At 34.0% G+C, this 21651-nt stretch overlaps 2 long non-coding RNA genes and 1 pseudogene across 2 annotated transcripts; 2 read left to right on the top strand and 1 right to left on the bottom strand.

The window, feature by feature from the left end:
• The first annotated feature begins 8620 nt into the window (after positions 1-8620).
• Positions 8621-10254, top strand: LOC142229516 (uncharacterized). Its single transcript, XR_012720424.1, has 2 exons — positions 8621-9977; positions 10045-10254. It is a non-coding gene; the product is annotated as an uncharacterized LOC142229516 (long non-coding RNA).
• A 6751-nt stretch (positions 10255-17005) lies between these two features.
• Positions 17006-20247, bottom strand: LOC142230941 (uncharacterized; annotated as a pseudogene).
• Positions 20248-20504: 257 nt separating this feature from the next.
• LOC142230545 (uncharacterized) lies at positions 20505-21015 on the top strand. The gene is made up of 2 exons (XR_012720729.1): positions 20505-20744; positions 20802-21015. It is a non-coding gene; the product is annotated as an uncharacterized LOC142230545 (long non-coding RNA).
• The last annotated feature ends 636 nt before the right edge of the window (positions 21016-21651 follow it).

Genomic DNA, 21651 nt, shown 5'->3' with positions numbered 1-21651 from the left:
ACATTAAGAGGTGGTGAGTATTGGTCCATGTTTTGGTATAGCCCCCATATAGACCTTCCTCCCGAATTTATTTCTAGGACTTCTAGAATCCGGCTGACCACAAATTGGACAAAAGCTTTGCTTGTCTAAAATTTCGTTCCTTAGAAAAGAAAACACTTCCTTCAGGGTATAGCAGGCGCACTGATCATGAAAATTACTTGATACTGAAAGTAAAATTTCCAGATTTTACTCCGCGTATTCATTTAAATAATGGCGGAAAAAATCTACAGATTTAAGATTTCAAAGGCGTTATTTCATCATATACACGATGATCTCTCTAAACATATACACGATGATCTCTCTAAAACCCAAACAAAATTGGTTCTCATAAATCCAGAATCTGATCTAGTCTTCATAGGTAGAATCTAGAAATTTTTCTTCGGGAAGTGTACTGCTTGAACTGATTTGCTTGGGAGAAGATTTGTCATCAAACCGCCTGAAATTCTATATATTATCAAGTAACCCGCTACGATGAAGAGTTTTCAAAGTAAACTATTATATTTGATTCATGGTGGTGGGTATTTAAGATTCGGTCCGGCCGAACTTACTGCTGTATATACTTATTTTTTTGGTTTTTTGCAAATATTGGACCGCTTTTGGGCGGATGCTTGTTTTCTTTTCTAACTGCATTCCCTAAAAAATTCTACACATTTTAGAAAGATTGTGTACTTATGTGCTTCAGATTAAAAGTTGTACAATCCACTATTGGAATTTCAAAAAAATACCGAATTTTGACCAATTGTTTCGGAAAAAGCACCTACATGTAAGTACCAACAATAATCGCATTTCTAGCTCGAGATATGAATTGTCTAGTGAAAAATGGACGAAAAACTAAAAATATAAGGATATATTAAAAACTGTTCCATAAAAAATGTAACCTCTATTTTCGAATTCAGCAGGTGAAAATACATAAAAAAGTCACTTTTCATCAAATGTAAATTTTTAGTGTAATTTAGAGATTACTTATCAATTCAAAGATGGGAAGTTAAAGTTGTTTTCTAGCGAAGGCACAAACCACTTTAAATATATTTAAAATTTTTATTTTTTGTTTATTATTATTTATTTGTTGTGACTTTTTTGCAACAAATTAAATATATTTTGCTTCACCTTTACCAATTCTACCAATATAACAAATTTTTGTTTTGTCTTAGTACGATTTGACTATACTTATAATTATGCCCTATCTAACCTTTGTTATACCCAGAACCATAGCACTATGGTCTGGCGGACCCAATTTTTTGGCCAAAAATTTATTACTGTCAAAGATAATAAATACTTTCAGATGTCAGAAAATATAGTTTGTTAAAATATAAGTCATAAACCGGACCTGACAACATGTGCAATTTTCTGCATTTTAACTATAACACGTGTTGTTACTTTTAACATATCAAGAACACTTTTCAAAGTAAAGTGAATATATATTATAAATATTTACAATATGGAAATGAAAGATGATGGTAAGTACTTTAATTAACAAAAAAATGTGAAAAATGTTAAAGTGATATGAAATAATAGTGCTATTATATAATTTTAAAATTGAAAAAATTTCTTAAAATTAAATGGAATAAAACTAAAAAATCCACATTATTCCACCTTGGCTTTAAACCAGGATGATTCTAGGGCATTTCACGTTTTAAAATCCGCTTTAACCGTCTGCTTTTTGCAGAAAAATCTGCTTTTTTGATCTGCTTTTTGCAGAAAAAATGCGTTTTTATTTTAGGCACTTTTTGTTTCAAAAGCCGAGATTTGCTCAATGTTTGGTTGAATTCACACCGGAAAGAAGAAAAATTTGATAACGTTTTAAACTATACTGAAGATCTTAGAATTTCAGCAGAATATATTAACTATATTAAAATAAAAGTGCGTAGTTATTGTGTAAAATTGGATCAAAAGCGGCAAAAAGTAGGCAGACAATTCGACAGATTTAATTTAGGCAATAATGCTTGGCTTCAGGGAGAACTTTTGTTCAAACCTCCCGTGGATAACAATTCTCTTGTCTAATTTGATCGTTGGAAAGAAAATTTACTGAAATATACAAAAATACAATATATACATTTTTTTAATTGCAATAAAATGAATACCTATAGATCGGTTAATTAGGGGGTTATACCAAAACATGGACCGATACTCGGCACAAATATTTGTAGTCCTAAATTACCTTTAGATTTTCAATTTCTAGCAAATCGACCACGACCCCAAATCGGGGGAGGGTTTATATGGGGCTATATCGAAACCTGGACTGATATAGCCTAACTTTGGACTTGACCTGCCTGCTGACAAAAAACATATCTATGCCAAATTTCATGGCGATAGCCCCATTATTGAAAGCTGTAGCGTAATTACAACAGTCAGGCAGACAGACGGACATGGTTATATCCTAGAATTTCTATTTGATCAAGAATATATATACTTTATATAGTCGGAAATCGATATTTTGATGTGTCGCACACGGAATGACAAACGTTTTATACGCCATTCTATGGTGGTGGGTATAAAACTATGAATCCAGTATATTTTGACACGCTGTCTCCCACCCTGTATTGGGGCAGGCGGGTCTAACAATGGATTAGTCTTAAAGGTTTTGTCCTTTTGAATCAATGTCTAGAATATTTTGTGGTGGTCAGAATAACCGCTTAAGCGCCATGATTTTTGGCCAATAAATTGGGGCCGCCAGACCCTAGTGCATAGGAAGGGGTATAAAAAATTTGCCATTCTGTTTGTAACACCTCGAAGTATAGGTTTGCGGTCATATAAATGTATAAATCTATGACATAGTATGAATTTGTAGTGAACCCCTACGTTAGGTTAGGTTAGGCACAGTGGCAGCCCGATATTTCAGGCTCACATAGACTATTCACTCCATTGTGATACCACTGTGGTGAAATTCTATGTTAAGCTCACTGACAAGGGATCTCCTTTTTATAGCCGAGTCCGAACGGCGTTCCACATTGCAGTGAAACCACTTAGAGAAGCTTTTAAACACCCAGAATTGTCACCAGCATTACTACACTCAAAAAAAAGTTTACTTGGATCCAATGATTTTGACCTTGCCTTAAGGATTTTGGTATTGATTCCGAGCCAAAGATGCGGCTTTTTTAAAATATAGAAAATTGTTGTTGTTTTTTGATTTCAGCTTAAAACCATGCATTGACTAAACTACAAGTGTAGCTTAATCAACAGAGGAAAAGAATGTTTGTCAAATTTATTTGGGCAAAGCCCTATAGACTGTAAGATGGTTGGATGGACGCACGCTTCTGAATTACCACATTCCTCATCAGCATCCTCTACTTGCAGCAAAACTATCAATCAATTATCAGAATAAATTCAGGCAGTTCATCAAATCCAACAATGAACCACACTTGAACCTTCCGAAAAAAGGTTTTGCATGATAGCCGGCTTATGCCGAAATAAATTCGTACAAACATATCTCTTGTCCTATGCCACTGTATGTTTGTACGAATTTATTTCGGCATAAGCCGGCTATCATGCAAAACCTTTTTTCGGAAGGTTGCGACCTTAACGGAGGGACGCAAATTTATAAAGGACACAAAGTCCCCAAGTTTTGGGGCATTATTTCGCAACGAAATAAAGCCTCTTTTTGAGTATGCAATAAAACACCACAACAATGAAAAGAGACCCAAGTGTTATGAAATTTATGGATAATGCTTAGTACTAAGTTCGTTTCTGCAAAAAAACGAATATCTTCATCTATCTCTGTAAATAGGGTCTCAAACCCAGGGATGTTAACTTATTTATGCGAAATAATATGCCTGCCTATTTTTTCGTGCGAAAAATCCAGGGTTGTATAAATATGTGTCTGAAAATACTCAAAACAAAGATTTCGCATTTATTCCGCGCTAACGTTTTTTATATGGAGTATAACAGTTTTTCGTGCGGAAACATGATCTTACACGCAAAAAAATAATAGTTCGTTTCTCATTTGCTTTTCGTTGAAAGGAAGTGTATTTCGAAGAAAAGTATATACTGTTTGTGATAAACGTTTATTCTTTTCCAGGATGTAAAAACAAAAGACTAACTCATAAAAAAAATTGTTTCTGGCTAATTGCATTTTCCCTCACATCTTTCTCACTTCCACGAAGTTTTTTAGTTCTTAGCACCTTTTTCTGTAATACAAACAATGTAGAAGAAATTATACGATTTTATAAATTTTTAATTTTTTTTACCTTTCGCCTGGAAGGAGAATCGAATCGCGGACCATGCAATTTGTAAGCCAACACACTGAGCTATGTAGCCGTTATTGTCATCAATAGACAATTACCCATATAAGTTATATTTATATAGCATAGCTTGCGGCGTCCACGAGCCGATTAAACAAAGTTTATTTAACAGAAAAATACATTTAGTTGGGCACCGTGGAGCATTGGTTGCTACGTCCGACTTGCATGCCAAGGGTCGTGGGTTCGGTCCCTGCTTCGACCAAAGTTTTTTTTTTTTACATATATTCCAAATATGGTCGGAAGATTCCGAAAAAATGTTCAACATTACATTCTACTATATTAATTTTTTACTATGAACTGTAAAATGTGTGCTATTAAAAACCTAAAGTCAGAAAAGAACTGTGTTTGATATAAACGGAATGGACTGTGTTATTGGTTCAAAAATAACTTTTTTTATTATAAAAATAAACATTTTGTAAAAAACGAATTTTTTTTTGGTGATAAAAGTGTATACTTTTCGAAGCAATTCAAAAAACTCTAACAAAAGAAAAACGTTTTCGCTACACGTTTTCCAAACGTTTTTTTTTCTTTGCTTGTAGTACTAGGCTTAATGGAGGAAAAAGATATAAAACAACTTCAATTGACTTTAATAAATATTTCATGATGTTAAACATCAAAGTCTAAATGTTTGTGAACGCAGTTGTTGGACAGACATATGCAAAGTTACGTGCTTCATTCATACACACCAGTCAATATTCGACTCTCCTGGCTTTTTGATACCGGGTTTAATTTACGGATCTGAACTCTTCACAAATTGTGACTCCGTGAGCAAATATATGTGTATGGGTTACGCAGGACCGATCATGTTTCGCATGTTACAGACTCCCTCTATGGCTTTAGTATTTGTACCCTGCTTAACTTCAAGTCGTTAGTATTTCTACATAAATTGATTTACAAACGAAAACCAAGCTATCTCTATGATAGAATTCGGTTTACCAGATCTGATAGAAATAGGAATATAAAACCCTTTCGTTTTTTTGCATTTATATATATTTGTAGAATCTAATATAATTGAAAATTAAGGCTTTGCACTTGAGCGAAATATTTATTTTATATCGCACTTGTGTTCGAACAAAATCCATTTCAACCGTCGAACTAAGCGGATTACGAATGTCAAGTGTGGTAGATCAAGCCACCATACAGCGAAATTCTACGTCATCCACTTGGTTGTCGACTTCAGGGCCTAGTAGACGGGCTTCGACTGAAATTATGAATCTGGGCATTGATGAAGAGTTAGACCCTATTAGTCGACCTGTTAACGGGTTGCTACACATTTTTGGCAAGTCGAACGTCATCCAAATGTGGTAATCCCACAAGAAAGAGGTTTAAGGACCAAAGAAATGCTCTTTTAGATCCTAATGATATTAGGTTCAGTTGACCCAAGCCCGTTGTCGGCTAAGTAAAACAATTATTTAACCCTTTCACTACCGAATTAAAAGTAGCCATTGCAAAATTATTTTTTCAGAACCAGTTTATTCTAGTTATATGTTATAAATGTGGGCAGTGACCAAGAGTCAGGTCCAAGTAGTCGACCTGTAGACGGGTCGACAGGTGGTGGTACTTTGGAAAGTCGCACGTTTTCTAAGGTAACGACATCAAAAGGAGGTAATCCCTCACGAAAGAGATTCAAAGAACGCAGAAATGCTTTGTTTATCCTAAAGAAATTGGGATCTGTCGACCCAAGTACGTTGGGCTCAAGGAATTCTTGAAGCTGGCAAAAGGGAGCGATCACCGGATGAACTGCCATCCTCTAAACGGGATCAAAGATCGTTTGCCTCAGTTGCAAAAGACAGCCTTGTGACGGTATGGTTCCAAGCAAAAATGGGGGGAAATTGAGAACGCGATGTCTGGTGTCTACTCGGAGGTGCGAAAAAAGTTTCCCGGATCAAGTCCTCGACGGCAAGATGCTGGATGGTATCAAGGACGATATAAGTTAATAGCATTTGCGGACCAGAGGTCTATGGATTGCTTTAAAGCTGATTTCATGCTAATTGGTGAAGTTTGGGAAGGAGCCGCTTTGGAGTTAGTCGATAGAAAACACATACCGGATAAACCTAGAGCACATGCATGGATACCTGCAAATCCTCCTGATCCTGAGTCAATACTAAACAGACTAAAGGAATGTAACCCAGATCTTCCAACCAATCTTCCATTGGAAGGTTGGTCGTTTGGATGAGGTGGATGGACCAATACGACATGAGGTGTTTATATTGAACATTGAGTCGCTGCCAAATCTAGCCCAGACCCAAGGACGTGTAAGTTATGGCTTTCATGACATCCATATGAAGGTATACAAAAGCGATCAGCCAAAAGATTCCGAAACGAACAAGCCTCCGGTAGAGTTAGAAGAAGGAAAATCTTGCGAAGCCGAAGGAGACATAAATACTGCAGACATTGACGAACATCGTATGCGGGAAGTCCCTACAGGCTCAAACCTCACCAAAGCTGAACCGCGGGTTGTTGCGAGAGTCACCGAAATCTGTGAAGAGGAAGCCCTTGATGACTCAATTGAAGCGGCTGATGTGACGGTGGTTGAAAATTTGGATGGTTCTGCGGTTTCTCCAGTTAAATCTTCACCATTGTAAGGCCGCTTGTGCTACCTTAAAAGTTCTCCTGATGAAAGGAGACATAGATATAGTTCTTATTCAAATGCAAATACTGGGTATCTTCGGTCTACATGGGAACATAAACATGCATGCATGCATATTAGTCATTATGTCTTGTATTGCAATACAATTTGTAAAGATACGGTACCATTAAAGACACACAAAAATAAAAATAAACACCATTTACTTGAAGTAATTTCTTTTGGCATAAATGTTGAATGAAGAGAGTGCAAAAACAGGCCTATTAACCAAATTGAATATTCTTCATTTTCTTTTCTTTTTTAGATTCGTAACATCATACCCATTTTTTCCAACTCTCTCATGCGCTTTACAGATTATTAGTTATTCCGGACGACAGTGGTTGTGTCGAACATATCCCACATACTGGCCACATTATAAGTTAAGTCCGAAGGCATAAACGATACTGCTGCATGTTTATGGGGTCGATAACACATTTACCGATTATTTAGTCATCAACGAATTGTCGTATCAATTGGACACACTGTAAGATTCTTTACAAATACACGACATTCCGTCCGGAAAAACTTATAGTCTGTAGGACGCATAAGACGCATTATGCACATTACCTGTTTCATTACCATAATTCGAACCAACAAGAACCCATATGATTAAAATTTTTTTTTCGACAAAATTTTAAGATGTCAAAATCACATGTTTATGGTGGTTGCAGCTCTCCAAATGACACTGCATAGCAAATGCATATAAAGCAAACTCACGCATTCATAGCTGGAGAATTATTCGAAGATGACTTTAGTATCTTGATAACATATTTCAGTCCCAAAATACCACGCACATCAATTTTTAAACTGCATCATGAACTGTTTTTGTTAATAGCTGGCGAAGAGCCATTTGACTGACGTCCATTCTTAACTTTGGTGGGTATTATAGTCTTATTTGTCTCATATCGGCGTTCCTCGGATGCATTATCCACTTCACAATCACTAATATATGGTGTTCTCACCAAGCATGTTTTGGGATTTAAAATGTTTTGCCTTTATAAGCATTTCAAAACGAGTCGTTTTCCCCATACAAAAAATAAAGTTCAAAACATAAGTTTTCCTCCAAAACACGTAAATTTTATAATGTAAACGCCCCTAATTTGGAATATGCTCTGACTGAACACACTCTTTTCAAAATATATGTCAAATTATTAAAATAGATTTCATAGAAAAAAAGAATAAACAAAGGCTTTGAAGAATATAGGGACGTAAAAATAACTTAAAAAAGGTTTTCCCTTTGAGATCGCGGTATTTATTTATACAAACGGTGCGTATATTTGAATTAAAAGTAAATGGGAATTTCGAATTTCCATGGCAACCGTCAAACTAAAACATCTCAACTCGGTGTGAACGGTGAAATGTTTTGGAAAAACAAGTGAGGAAAACGTTTCAGTGGGAACATAGCAATAGGTGACGCAATTAAATTTGAACCTTCACTTTTCTCTGGATTTGAATTATAATAAACAATTGACACTTTTACCAATGTCATACGACTCTTTTATCATCTGATTTTGGCTTCTTAAAATTGTAAACAACATATTGAAATTTTCGTTTTTGTAATCGTGATCAACCTCTTTATTCAGCCATGCCAAACACATAAATGTCCATTACCATAAATTTTATGAGTTTGGCATCATTGTAAACCACCTGTGGATCTTAGAATCCAATTAACTAAACGTACCCACTCACATTGAGAAACAAGACCTCTGTGAAGTTAGTGACGTCGCTAATTTTCGATAACAAAAAATTGGTATATTCACAGGGTGACACAGAGACGGAAAAACTGAAAAAGTACCTTCTTTTATCAACTGTTCGGAGCTAGAATTTCAATGGTGAACCAGATTCCTGGAGAAAAATGTACACCCAGAAAACAAATTCGTTGCCTCAACTTAATTATTTGCCAACCGAAAGCGGGCGGTTCCATCAACTATAAAGATATCTGTCAACACAACTAACAGTTGGCAATTGTAACTGCGTGGTAGTATGTTGGACCAATTTTGCATTGGTTGTCGCAATCTCATATTAATTGTGTGGTTTGTTGGTGCAACCGCCCTCGATGTTATTTAACCAATTGTTAGATATACTTACCAAATTCCAATATTAAATGAAACGCGCAGATTATATTGGGATTTTAATTATTTATTACAATATTTACAATCGTAATAAATTGCGAAAATAAATACAAAAACTGCTAACAACAAAGGCTTTTGACCTATATGAGATCAATTTACAAAGGGAGGAAATAATGTTTGTCTATTTTTATAGGGGTATTTTTGTACACCAATGGCAATTTTTTTTTATTTAAGTGAATACATATATGATGCTTAACTTATACTACAACTAGTCTCTATTATGAAGAAGTGACCAGCCAGTAGTTTATTTATTAACAATCAATAGAATTATAGAAATTAAAATATCCTAAGACTAAGCTAGGACAAATATTCTAGTAAAATTGTTGTTTGCACGCAGAGAAGAAACATGATTGTCACAATCATATTGGAAGAGCAAAATAATATGATAGGAGCTATTTTTGCGGCAACCATGTAACATTTTAACCTGCAACCATGTTGGCTCAGTGAACATGGTTCTAAGAAAAATATAATTGTCCTAACCTAAAATGTTATTATATTGATAAAAAGAATTTTGTTTGAATGAAAAGACAATGGTCACGATTTAAAATGTTATGGTATTCATTAAAAATGTTTTTCTCTTAGTTAAAACAACATGGTAACAACCTAAAATGTTTTGATCTTTATGAAAAAAACTTTTTTCATCGTCGAAAAAAGGACGCCACTTGAGAAAAGAAAACACAAAATTAACTTTATTGGTTTGTTGTTATTTATTTATAAAATAATTCATTGTTTATTTGTATTTATAATGCCGTTCGAACTGTGATGGGGGAAGCATATCAAAAAGTACAAAATGTACATGAAAGTATTTTGCCATAACTACTGTTAGAAGAGCCATTTTATTTTTTGTGAAACGCCAAGCGCAACCAGCTTGTTATATTTTATTTAAATAAAAACGAAAATAAAGTTCTGAAAACATAGATATTACGCTTAAAGATGTGAAAGGTATATGGTGAACAATTTTCGACTTTCCAAATAGAATAAAGTGATCGTTTTTCAAATATTTTTCCAGGCACGCTGTCTCCATCGAAAATAAACAAACTGGCTGATAGACGCTGCAATATGTAACTTGCTACTTAAAACTCAACATCATTCTTTTATTAATGCAAAAAATTATGATAAATGTGATGAGATAAACCGAAAAATGTTATATTTATAAGAAATTATAAATGTTTAATCAAATCAATAAACATCTACACAATCGTGTTTTACTTGACCACAATGATTCTTCTACAATTACCTTAAAATGCACTTTTTCTTATAGTTTTCAGGGGTTCTTATTGGCGTCCTTCGAAATTGATCTAAATAGGCACTGATGAGAAAGTTTTTCGTAGTAACTTGGCGTGGTACAACTTCTCAATAGTGACGGCGCTTTTCCGACGAGTTTTTGATGTCGTATATGATTGTTTTCGACGTAGTGGGGATTCTCAGAAGCGCCCCCAAATTCAAAAAATGTTGGCAGGGATGTTCTAGGTAAGCATTAAATGGACGGCAACCATGTCCAAACATGGTTTTTCTGTGCGTGTGGATTGAGACTTTCAGATATTAAAGCGAGTTAGTAAATCATGTGGTTTGAAACGGCGAAATCTTCTAGGTTGATTGGAAGTTTGAAGTAAATTACAGGCTTCACGATTAGTATGGTTCTGTAGGCGGATCAGATGTTTTTCTGCAATTCTAGAGGTTTCCTCTTTGATCGTAGTCATTTTTAAGTCTCGGTGGAGGTCACTATTTCGGACATACCATGGACCGTTTACTGCACTTCTTATCACTTTGTTTTGAAACCTTTGTATTTTCTCGATAGAACTGCCGCACATCCCCATAGTTGAATGCCATATAACCATATTGGTTTTAATACTTGCTTATATATTAACCCCCATATTCATAAAAGTTAACGTAAACTTTAAACCTACTATTACCATACAAATTCTTTCGATTAACCATCCTTAAATTAATATGAGTATGAGCATAAGAGTTTATTGTCTGTGGACAGGACTAAATTTTTTCCGATTAACCAGCTTAATTTGCGCTATTTAGTTAACAAAATGTGTCTCGCTTATGAGACATATATCAATATTTTTTCATATAAGATGTATCGAAGTTCATCTATGTGTTATAAGATTCCATTTGCATTCCACTGCATAATTTTTATTAATGTCTGCATCTATTGGGTTAGGTTAGGTGGCAGCCCGATTTATCAGGCTCACTTACACTATTCAGTCCATTGTGATACCACATTTGTGAACTTTTCTCTTATCACTGAGTGCTGCCCGATTCCATGTTAAGCTCAATGGACCTCCTTTTTATAGCCGAGTCCGAACGGCGTTCCACATTGCAGTGAAACAACTTAGAAAAGCTTTGAAACCCTCAGAAATGTCACCAGCATTACTGAGGTGGGATAATCCACCGCTGAAAAATGTTTTTTGGTGTTCGGTGGAAGCAGGAATCGAACCCACGACCTTGAGTATGCAAGGCGGGCATGCTAACCATTGCACCGCGGTGGCTCCCGTCTACATCTGTTAGAGTGTATTGAAAAAAGTCTCCTCTAACAAGCTTAACCGGTTGTCTAAGCACTTGTTAAACGATTCGATTGAACCAATTTGAATAGGATTTTTAAAAGAATATATTCGTGGGTAGCTTTTTGTGTGTTATTATTTTTAACTGTATCAGAGAACAGATTAGTTGTTCTGTGTTGATTTGTTTTCGATGCATTTTGCGAAGTCGTTGGAACTGGTGCATTTATTTGTGGTCCATTATTGTTTTGGACCAGATTTGCAGAGTTTAGATATCATTTAACATATTAAGTTTTTTCTTTTTATTGCGCAATTTTTGAAACTCCTTAGAAACAATACATCCTCTGTAGCTCGCAGGATGTTGTTCACCGCAATTGCAGCATTTCGGGAGAAAAACGGAATTTATGGTTTCATGTTTGCCCGCGCATTTAGCGCACCTTGGTTGTTTTGAGCAGTAATTCTTCGTATGATTATATCCCTGGCAGTTCTTACACTGGGGAATGGCTTTTGGGTGTTTAAAATGCTTCTATTTTAACAATGGTATTCAAAATTTGTTTTATTTCACATATATCTTTTAAATTCTCTGACGTATGGAAGCTTAGGATAAATATATTGAGGGGACTCTTGGTATAGCGATGAGTTTTATTAAAAGCATTCAAAATATTGAAGCCTTGTTCTTTCAGATCCGATATAATATCAATGGGGCTGCAAGAGTGATGAATGTTCTTCGCTACCACACGTATAGGGCGATCATGTTTGCTTTCATATGAATGTTGTTCATATGTATGTTGTTCTCATTAAGAGCTTTGGTTACTTCTCTGTAATCATTGCCTTCAAACGTTGATATTTTTTGAGAGTGATTATCAATTTGTTTTATAGTGAGGCTTTTAATTTCATGATATTACGAAGAGGGGCGTAATTTTCCACACTGCTGACTATAATAGGTGGTGGGCGAACAGGCCTTGGCTGAGCACTCGTAATTGTTTTCGTGACTTCAGTATTTTTCGCAACTGGATTTACAGTCTCCTCACCACGGCTTATCGGGGGTGTTAAGGGCTCCCCATGTATTTTTGTAGGCCTATTTCTTGCTTTTTAATCTTTTTTCTTTTTTTAACAAGGATCCACTCGTTTTCCTTTGCCAATTCCTTTCGTCCGTTGCATATATGATCTGTCGCGTATCTCCCGATTCATTAGCCACACTAATATTTGCATTAGTGGCTTCTTCATTACTTCCATTATTATTATTTATTCCTTGTGTTTGTGCAAACTGTGATCACAAGGCAACATTTTCCTGGTGAAATTGGCTGCAAATATTCTCCAACGCTTTTATTCTTTCTTGGAGGTCAATATTGATTTGCTCCAATTCTTTGAGTTTTGAAACTCGGAAAAGGCTTAGACTATTTCTTGCCGTAGCGGCATTTTTAAAAATAACCCTACCAATGGCAGATGTTTTATTTTTTGTTGGACAAAATATATTCACATTTTAAACAATAAAAAAAATTGTTTTCTGTTTTTTTCTTCAATAGGATTACATTACCATTTTTAAAAATAACCCTACCAATGGCAGATGTTTTATTTTTTGTTGGACAAAATATATTCACATTTTAAACAAAAAAAAATTGTTTTCTGTTTTTTTTTTTTTCAATAGGATTACATTAAGTAAGTGAAACAAACATTTCTTTTACTCATTATTGTTGTTTTTGATGTCAGCTTAAAACCATGCATTGACTAAACTACAAGTGCACGCAAAGAAAAAAAACGTTTGGAAAACGTGTACCGAAAACGTTTTTCTTTTGTTAGAGTTTTTTGAATTGCTTCGAAAATTTTAAACTTTTATCACCAAAAAAATTCGTTTGTTACAAAGTTATTATTTTTTCAATAAACAAAGTTATTTTTGAAACAACAACAGAGTCCATTTCGTTTATATCAAACACTGTTCTTTTCTGACTTTTGGTCTTTAATAAAACACATTTTACAGTTCAAAATTTAATATAGTACAATGTAATGTTGAACATTTTTTTCGGAATCTTCCGAACATATGTAAAAAAAAAAAAAAAAAAAAAAAAACTTTGGTCGAAGCAGGGATCGAACCCACGACCCTTGGCATGAGAGTCAGACGTAGCAACCACTGCTCCACGGTGCCAAACTAAATGTTTGTTTCTGTTAAATAAACTTTGTTTATTCGGTTCGTGGGCGCCGCAAGCTATGCTATATAAATATAACTTATATGGATATTTATCTATTGATGACCATAACAGGTACATAGCTCAGTGGTTAGTGTGTTGGCTTACAAAGTGCATGGTCCGCGGTTCGATTCTCAGTCCAGGCGAAAGGTAAAAAAATTTTAAAAATTTATAAAATCGTATAATTTCTTCTACATTGTTTGTATTACAGAAAAAGGTGCTAAGAACTAAACATCTTCGTGGAAGTGAGAAAGATGTGAGGGAAAATGCAATTAGCCAGAAAAAAATTTTTTTTTGAGTTAGTCTTTATGAAATTGTTTTTACATCCTGGAAAAGAATAAACGTTTATCACAAAAAGTATATACTTTTCTTCCAAATACACTTCCTTACAGCGAAAAGCAAATGAGAAACGAACTTTGTTTGTCTAAAATTTCGTTTGGGAGGAAAGAATTATTTTTTTGCGTGTGTAGCTTAACCAACAGAGGAAAAGTATGTTTGTCAAATTTATTTGGACAAAGCCCTATAGATTACATGATGGTTGGATGTACAGATGTTTCGGAATTACCACATTCCTCATCAGCATCCTCTACACGGATGAAAAAGACTGTTTTACATATGTTTGGCTATAAACATTATATGTTTGGAACACAAATTTTTAAACACAATATTTTTGAGTGCAAGCATATAATGTTCATAAACTAGCATAACATGTTTGGGACATATATGTTAATATGTTAGAACATATTATGTTTGGGACATAAAATGTTTGTAAATATAATATGCTTGGATGCAAACATATATTAATTTAGAAATAGCCTATAAACATATATGTGTTTAGTAGCTTGGAGCGCTATTTAACAGGGAGCGATATTGAATTAAGTTGGTGGTTGTTGCTTGTTATTACAAAATTAACATTTTATTTTTCCTTGGGCAATTGATCTGCTACTTCTTTGATCCTTACAAACTGTGTGGTCCGCTGTTCGAATCCCCGTCCGGCAAAAGGTAAAATTAAAAAATAAAAAAAAAATAAAATTGAATAATTTCTTCTACAATGTTTGTATCACAGAAAAAAGTGCTAAGAACTAAAAAATCTCGTGGAAGTGAGAAAGATGTGGGGGAATATACAATTAGGCAGAAACAAAATTTTGAGCATTCAGGTCGAAAACCTATGCTGTTAGCACCTATATTACCTGTTTATTTTCATAATTCATTATGATTGTAAATATATAAATAAATAAATAAAATTTTGAGCACAATATTGTTTGGGAGAATTTTTTTTAAGCATATAATATTTTTGGGTGCAAAATGCTTCCAAACATATTATATGTTCACATAATAACATATTGTTTTTTGGAAGACATTATTGAATTTGGATGCAAAAATACAAAATGTTTGGAACTTATACTACCCAAACATATATTGTTTAGACCAATATGCTTTCAAACATATTATATATTGGAAGAGATCAAACATATAAATGTTTGGGCAATACCCAAAAATGTATATGCTTGAAGCAAAATATGTTTGGGAGTATATGTTACAGAAGCGATTTTTTGTAGGGGTGTACTTGCAGCAAAACTATCAACCAATTATCAGAATAAATTCGGGTAATTCACTCAACCCAAAGTGAACTACACTTGAACCTTCCGAAAAAAGGTTTGATAGTCGGCTACTGCTTAAACAAATTTGCAAGCATATCTCTTTTTCTTTGCCAAACTCAAATCATCGATTTGAATGTAGTTGGCTGGGTTTGTTTTAGACCGTGTTCCTCTATCTTCATTCATTTAGCTTGTTATTGTTGGTTTATTCTTCAATCATTATTGTTGTTTTTGATTTCAGGTTAACCATAGCTTTGGCACTCTTGCCATTTCAAAAATTTTTATCCGATTTTTATGAAATTTGGACTCAGTGGTTAATTTTTCGTGCTTTTTCATAATATGGACAAATTTAACAATATATTTTACAATATAGCAATTTTTGTATTTTTCTTCAAAATCTGCCACTATTTTCAAATGTAAATATTGTGGTTTAAGATTCTTTTAGTTGATTTGTTATGAATTATTTCATATGAAAAAAGTACAAATAAAAGGAGGGGAAATAAAAACTTAAAATATACATATTTTGGGCAACTGTAGCATTTGTTTGCACCCAGCTGTGCTCCACATAGACTGGTTTTTTACATTGTCCCCTTTTTTGCCTTCTATGACGCTTCCTTTTTTCTCACCATGATAGCACATATAGCAAGCGGTTTTTACTTTGAATATCCTCTATCACCTTCATCAGGCATAAAAGAAATAGCCAACGATTGTATAGGTTCACCAATAATGTGTCTACAATGCTCAATTTGTTTTTTTGTAATTGGTTTAGAGCCGTTCCATAGAGGATTTTTATTCAATTTAAATCCGTTTCTACTAACCAAAAATTGCTACCTGTGTAATTCAGATAGTTCACCGTAGTTTTCCATATGATATTCCCCCACTTCATGCTCATGTAAATCGGAGTAAAATTTGGCCTCTGTGGTCATATGTGTATAAATCGGAATAAAGATATACATGGGAGCTATATCTAAATCTGAACCGATTTAAACCAAATGTGGCATGCATAGTGAGAATGTTAAGTCTACACCCTGTGCAAAATTTCTCGTAAATCGGAGTAAAATTTAAGCTTCTGTGGCCATATCTGTATAAATCGAGCGAAAGATATATATGTGGGAGCTATATCTAAATCTGAACCGATTTCAACCAAATTTGGCATGCATAGTAAGAATATTAACAGCCTATTTCTGTATGTCGATCGATCTCTATCGATCGACTGGAATGCATAGAAACAGCTGATTTCTGATTATAAATTCAGCTGTTTGTGTCGATTTCAGTCGATCGATTGAGCTCGTTCGACATACAGAAACAGGCTGTAATTCTACTCCCTGTGCAAAATTTCACGTAGATCGGAGCAAAACTTTGGCGTCTGTGGTAATATGGGTGTATATCGGGCGAAAGATATATATGGGAGCTATATCTAACTCTGAACCGAATTCAATAATGTCGAACAGATAATGTTCAAAAACAACAATAGTTTTCTGTAGCGAATACAAACATAAAAAAACGGTTATGAAGTTAAAAATAACAAAGGAAACAAAATATTTACATATGTAAATAGTGGCATATAATGTAGAAAATCAATGGTGCCTTCAAAGCTTTTGGAGTTCCCTGATGAAGTCCACTTCCAGTCAGCGAGCTACAACACAATCTCAAAGGAAAGAAATTAAGACAACATTCAAGCCTAATATTACCAGAACTTATATTTGTGTTATATTATATCTTACAGTTTATTCCTTGTAATACAGTTACAAAGACTGAATAAGCTTTTATTTACTTCCGAATAAAATGAATGGAAAATAATAAATAAAAAATATTTTTATTAACCAGATAGCCCACCATAAACTAATCAGTTAGAAGCTAACTTATAGTGTCCTTACGTATTATCAGCCAAAAGCTAACTAATATTGAGCTAACTTTTGGTTAGCTCAAACTTATGCAGAGTTGAGTGAGAACTGACTCGTTCCAATGACAACACGAGTTAAAACTGAATAGGATTTTACATGGGAAATGAGTGATCTTTTGAGTCACCTGCGATTCAGTTTTGATTAACCATTTGTTAGCTTAAAGTCAGCCCAATTTCCTACAGGGTAATAATAGAAAAGTTCACTAGAACTGAAAGTTTTGGATGATTTGTCTGTTTGTTTCCGAAGGATATGAAAACACACATGTATCCAATGCTTTTTCTTAACTTAAGAAAGACACAAGCAATAGATGCGTGAGGAAACAGGAAGCTCCCGAAGATACCACGCAGGGAAGGAAATTGTTTTCGACAGATTCGCTGGGACGGCGGGGGATTTGATGATTTAACACCAAACTGTTTTTGATTTTGTGCTATCATTAATCCAAAATTGCAAATTGGGCAACGTCATCGTCATCATCCATAATGTCGATCCAATTGTCGTCATATGATGAATCCCCGTAGCCTTCTCCATCGTCATCATCGCTATCGTCGCTGTCATCTTCGCCTTCATCGGAATCTTCCTCTTCTGCATCGTTGTTTCCACGGCGTCGTTGTCGGTCATCAGGAATTATATCAAGCACTAAAAATTAATGGCGGCGTCGAAAACAGTACTAATACAATATGGTTTATAATTATCATTTCTACCATACTTACCGTTGTTTGATTCATCGCTGTCTGAATTGTACTCATCGGACTCCTCACACTCATCTTCCTACAACCATAGACAATAAATTTATTGCAAAATCATCAAAATTCACCAAATCATCATTGAAACCATTATTAACATTATTTGGCGCCGATGCTAATCCACGTCCTACACGCAAAAAAATAATTCTTTCCTCCCAAACGAAATTTTAGACAAACAAAGTTCGTTTCTCATTTGCTTTTCGCTGTAAGGAAGTGTATTTGGAAGAAAAGTATATACTTTTTGTGATAAACGTTTGTTCTTTTCCAGGATGTAAAAACAATTTCATAAAGACTAACTCAAAAAAAAATTTTTTTCTGGCTAATTGCATTTTCCCTCACATCTTTCTCACTTCCACGAAGATGTTTAGTTCTTAGCACCTTTTTCTGTAATACAAACAATGTAGAAGAAATTATACGATTTTATAAATTTTTAAAATTTTTTTACCTTTCGCCTGGACTGAGAATCGAACCGCGGACCATGCACTTTGTAAGCCAACACACTAACCACTGAGCTATGTACCTGTTATGGTCATCAATAGATAAATATCCATATAAGTTATATTTATATAGCATAGCTTGCGGCGCCCACGAACCGAATAAACAAAGTTTATTTAACAGAAACAAACATTTAGTTTGGCACCGTGGAGCAGTGGTTGCTACGTCTGACTCTCATGCCAAGGGTCGTGGGTTCGATCCCTGCTTCGACCAAAGTTTTTTTTTTTTTTTTTTTTTTTTTTACATACATTCTACATATGTTCGGAAGATTCCGAAAAAAATGTTCAACATTACATTGTACTATATTAAATTTTGAACTGTAAAATGTGTTTTATTAAAGACCAAAAGTCAGAAAAGAACAGTGTTTGATATAAACGAAATGGACTCTGTTGTTGTTTCAAAAATAACTTTGTTTATTGAAAAAATAATAACTTTGTAACAAACGAATTTTTTTGGTGATAAAAGTTTAAAATTTTCGAAGCAATTCAAAAAACTCTAACAAAAGAAAAACGTTTTCGGTACACGTTTTCCAAACGTTTTTTTTCTTTGCGTGTACTGCTGGTGCACGATTAACTTTGTCAGGTGGATTGTTGTTGGCACGATGATTTTGCTGAGTAGGATGGTGATTAGGTTACGCATTATAGGTTGAGGTTGTATCTGATAGGGTCTTCGTTGCCCGTGTCCCACCAGAAAGGGCGGTATTATTTCGATGTTATTGCGATTCCATCCATACCGAAGCCGCCATTATTGGCATTTTCCACATCACCATCATTGCCAGCAGCTACTCTTCCCATAACAACATCACCATCTCTTTCTGAAGCATTATCGTTTATGCCGCCAGCAGCCCTGGGACCGAAATTCTAATGCAACCTCCATTGCTTGTAACGTTATCTTCAATGACACACACCTCTTCGTCCTGTTCGGTTTTCTTCATTCCCACACAATATATTTTGACAAATATTTCCGGTTTTGACTCATACGAAGGCTGATCTTCAACCAGAGCTATAAGACTTCCATTACGCTCACACTCAAATCGAATATACTGCGCTTAGCATCAATTGTCGATATAGATGAATAATCGTAGGAATCTAGAACCTTGCAGCTGGTATCGTATGTCGTGCTATCACCATAATCGGAACGATTCTCCATTTCTAAACGTATGCCATACATAACATGCATGCGCTCATAAAAAAAATTCTGTTGTTAATGGCAAACGCTGTCTGCTGTTTTTCAGCAAACAAAATGCTGCTGTTTTAGCAGTTTTTTTGCTAAAACAGCAAACAATCTGTTATATTGGAACAACAGACATCCTGCAGAAAAGCCAATATTTTGCTGAAATTTTCTGCTGATCCGAATAAAATTATAAAGTCTGTCCAGTCAAATGGACAATAGAAAAATGGTACACATTATAAAACTTCAAACGTTAAAAACAATTAGTATTTTTTGATTATGCAATAACATTTGTGAACAAGCAACCCTTTTTGGTAATTCACATTTTAAGGTGGGTATTAAGTTCGAGTTTAGCCGCTAAAATCGCCATTTCTCACGATTACTTTTCTCTAGTTACTGGATTGCATTCGCGTACTTTTCAGCAATTTAAGCAAAGAGAGTAAAATGCACTTTTACTCTCTTGCCAGTTTTTACTGGATAATTTTTGCTAGAAAAGTACGCGAACAGACCTATTGTTTGTGAAGTCAGTTTTGACATATGTCAAATGCCAACGCCATCAAAGCATCACTTTTAAACTTGTTGTTTTGGAATTTATTTTCCAAAATTTCTTATATTGGGGAGATTATATTTGGTAAGTATTGTATTTGTCATTTAAGAAATTTGCCATTCCTTTTATAGTCCTTTTGTTTTTAATAACTTTTAGATTGGAATATATATATATATATATATATATATATATATATATATATATATATATATATATATATATATATATATATATATATATATATATATATATATATATATATATATATATATATATATATATATATATATATATATATATATATATATATATATATATATATACCCTGCCAGCATTTCAAAGTTCCATTTCAACCTCATCGTTACCACAGACTCGTAAATGTCACTTCAACCATCATGAAAAGGTACATCAAAAAGTACATGCAAGTAATTTGCCATCCCTACTGTTAAAAAAGCCATTTTTTTTGTGAAACGCCAAGCGCAACCAGCTTGTTATATTTTAATTAAATAAAAACGAAAATAAAGTTCTGAAAACATAGATTATACGCTTAAAATTGTGAAAAGTATATTGGTGAACAATTTGGTGATTTTCCAAATGGAATAAAGTGATTGTTTTTCAGATATTTTACAGACACGCTGCCTCCATGGAATAAAAACACTGGTTGATAGACGCAGCAACATGTAACTCGCTACTTGTAACTCAACATCATCATTAATGCCAAAAATTATGTTAAATGTAATGTGATAGTGATATAAATGTTATATTTTTAAGAATTTGTAAATGTTTAATCAAATTAATAAATATCTAAACAAACGTGTTTTACTCGACCACAATGATTCTTTTACAACTATCTTAAAATGCACTTTTTCTGATTGTTTGGAGGGTCCCTTATTGGCGTCGTTCTAAATTGATCTATAAAGGCACCTAATAATTGCACTCATGCGAAACATTTTTGTAGTAACTTGGCGTGGTACAACTTCTCAATAGTGACGGCGCTTTTCCGACGAGTTTTTGATGTCGTATATGATTGTTTTCGACGTAGTGGGGATTCTCAAAAGAGTCCCAAATTCAAAAATGTTGGCAGGGTATATATATATATATATATATATATATATATATAATATATATATATATATATATATATATATATATATATATATATATATATATATATATATATATATATATATATATATATATATATATATATATATATATATATATATATATATATATATATATATATATATATATATATATATATATATATATATATATATATATATATACATATATGGGAGCAACCGTCGTGCAATGCGCGCTGTAAATTGTATACAAAGAAATAAAGGAAGATAGAACAAAAAAGTTTCTTTTTGTTGCTGTTAATAAACCTTTTGGACTTGAAAAGCAAACTAAGTGCAATTTGGTCAGCTTTTCTGCAGTTTTTTGTGAAAAGGCCGACGAGATGG

This window comes from Haematobia irritans, chromosome 3 (assembly GCF_050003625.1).
Source record: "Haematobia irritans isolate KBUSLIRL chromosome 3, ASM5000362v1, whole genome shotgun sequence".
NCBI classification, from domain to species: domain Eukaryota; kingdom Metazoa; phylum Arthropoda; class Insecta; order Diptera; family Muscidae; genus Haematobia; species Haematobia irritans.
This window is presented reverse-complemented; position numbering and strand designations above follow the sequence as displayed.